A 3,130-nucleotide genomic window follows, 5' to 3' on the forward strand; every position below is an offset into this window, starting at 1 on the left:
ATAACATTGTTTTTGAAGCCTGGACTTCCACTCACATCTCTTGATTAGTCACATGAGCCCTGGCTCAGTGTAGGCTACAAGCGAGGCTAGAGGAACTCTGGGGAAATCTAGCTTTACTCATTCCGCTCATAGGATGAAACCAAGCCATGCTGCTAGGCACAAAGCCATGGACTTAGGCTGGATAACCAAGCTCTGCCTGCCCTCCAGACCAAGCAAAGACCTAGGCACCATGCAGGTGGACCAGGAATGCTGCTGTGCAGCAGTGCCCCATGCTTGATGTTGAAGAGGTAAATCAGTCATGCACCATTTTCTAGAAGGGCTTCAGCATAACCTGCTGCAAAGGCAGCTGGTATTTATAAGCAGTGTAAGCTCAGATTGTGTGAAGGCTCACAGCTGAATTACAGGCATCAAATTAAGGTAATTAAATTATTTAAAAATTTTTACAGTGAGGCTTGCTGATTCCCAATAACCTGTTGTTGTGCCAGTAACCCACACTGATCTCTATTTGCTTCTGTTTCTGTATGCAGTTAGAAGAGTTTTCATGTTCAGTCAACAATGGAACAGTCTTCTACAGCCAGACCCAACCCTACGTGCTCAAACAAAATGTTAGCTTCCTTGTTTAACAATCTCTGAATAGGCTTGGTGGGCTTTGCAGATTAGTAACAGAACACTGAACTCTTTACCTCTCATTTCCTGTTGCAATTTCAGAACAGAATTAAGGGTGAGATAAACAATTTCTTTGCTTTTTCTTTTTTTAATGGCTAACAAAGGCTTTCATACGCAAAGCAGTATAAACACAGGACAGTACTGCTCCTGCATCTCATTTACTCTTACCAACATTCAGAATAGCCTCCCCTTTGACTTCTCCTTTAATTTTTCACTGTATCTGCAGTCTGTACAATTCCACAACAGTGGAACCTACTAATCCCAAACCTAAGCAAACGCGGCTATAGTCAGCCAAAGATTTTACAGTTCATTTGCACAGGGCAGAGAGAATACTTGAAGCTTCTAAACAGGAATGAATAGTTAACATACCATAAATTCATACCCTGCCTTTCTTTATACAAATTTTGTGTGTAGAGAAGCCATAAAAGTAACTTAAAGCAAGGATGCTGCCTGGCCTAGCATGGTTCAGAAAAGAAAGTTTGTGATCTACAAAACCGGCTGGAAAGGCAGATTCCACAAAGCCAAATATTTAAAGCATTAGCTCTGCAAGTTAGAAACACATTCCTCAGGTGCAAAATTATAGTAATTTCCTCATTCTGTACTCTTCAGAACATTCCTGTAGGTCTAATAATTCCAGTGCTAGTGAACAAGTGTTTTTACACAGCCTTAGTGCAATGGCTAAACACAGTCCTGTGGAACTTGGCCTTTCAATGAAAGCAGGATCTAAAGTTTGTCATGCTCTGCCCCAACACGTCTCATAAGGCTCCTGGCAATCTTGTTTTACATAAACAGTGCTATTTAAAAAGAAGAACTAATTATCTTGACAAATATAATAAAATTATAGAATACATAGGGCATATAAATTATTCCAGTTTTTCTCACTTATCTAGTCCCAAATTAGCTGTATGCAATAAGCATAATTCTAGTGACTCCTTTGGGACAGATAAGATTCTATTCATAATCTCTAAGAAAATCATGTAAGACTACTACAGGTGTGAATCAGCATTTCTTCCAGGAAATAGTGAGCAACTTTAGTATAAGAAATATTTGGTTGTAACAAATTGAAACAGTCAGCAGTCAAAATCCTCAATGTTTTTTCTTCTTTCTAGGAACAACTATTTTAATCTGCTTCTATATTCTAAACGGGATGTTTTGCAGTTCCTGTTGCAATGTAAGACCAGAAAGAAGTACCATCAAAACTATTTCATTTATTTGTTTAGAGAAATCTGTTTTTTACAAGTTCTCTTGCACAAAATGAAGGGGAGCAGGGTGAGATCCAGCCTATGATGTGTCAAACACACATCCAACAGAGTGGAGAGCTCTGTCAGGGCCCAGTTCAGAGCCTCCCAAGGTAGGTGAGGAAAGACAGCCCCTATGCTGGTTGTTCTGTGGGACTTCTGAGAAACATAAGGAGAAGGGTAGTGGAAAGGCAGCTCCTGGGGTTTGTTACAAAGATCCGCTCCTGGCCAGCAGCCTGTGAGACTAAGGAACTGTCTGCTGCTGCTGCAATTGTTTACCTGCATGTGTTAACAATATGCAATAAACATATGTAGTGTACAGTGAGTGCACTGGGATACAGTGCACAAGACGGGAATGCTTTTCAAGACATATATGAACAACCTTTCAGCCTTTTGTCACTATTTGTAATTTGAATTTTATAAGGACGAGGACAATAGGAATACTCAGAGAAATGCAAATTGCTCGTCGAAGAGCAGCACCTTGACAAACACAGCTGCCTATTTTATTAAGACAATAGGTGTTCTCTCATGACACTCCAATTAATTCAGAGATATCCAATATTTATCTGGGGAATTGTAAAGAGAACAATGTGTCTAAATGGTTTCTCCCAAGCAACTTCTCTTTGAAAATCAATCACCTATCATGAAACGCCAAAAAAAACTGCAAGCATTATCAACATGCATGCATGATTACAGCAAAAAAAAAAGTGCACACTTTAAACATGTTGGTAGGTATCACTCCTCTCAAACTCCAACCCAGAAAAAAGGCTTTTCATTAAGAAATTGAACTGCAACCCGCAATATCGGGCTTCTGCTATTTGATCTGGTATGTGTACATGTACGTGACTATGTATGTGGGTATGTATGGCCTTCGGTTGCACTGGGTAGGAGGGGTTCAGGTTGGATATCAGGAAAGACTTCTCAGAAGGAGTGGTGAGGCACTGGCATAGGCCAGAGGTTGGTGAAGTCATCGTTCCTGGAGGTGCTTGGGAGGTGTGGAGGTGTGGCACTGTGGGACAGGGTTAGTGGGCATGGTGGGGATGGGCTGATGGTTGGACTAGATGATCTCAGAGGTCTTTTCCAACCTTAATGATTCTATGATTGTACATGCATTCCTCTCTACACAGGCCACAGTAACAGCCACCCGGCCCCTCAGAGCCCCATGCCAAGGGGCGGGGCCACAATCAGGAGGCGGGGCCAGGGGGCGGGGCTCCGGTGACGGACGC

The sequence above is a fragment of the Numida meleagris genome, chromosome 1 (assembly GCF_002078875.1).
Source record: "Numida meleagris isolate 19003 breed g44 Domestic line chromosome 1, NumMel1.0, whole genome shotgun sequence".
NCBI classification, from domain to species: Eukaryota; Metazoa; Chordata; class Aves; order Galliformes; family Numididae; genus Numida; species Numida meleagris.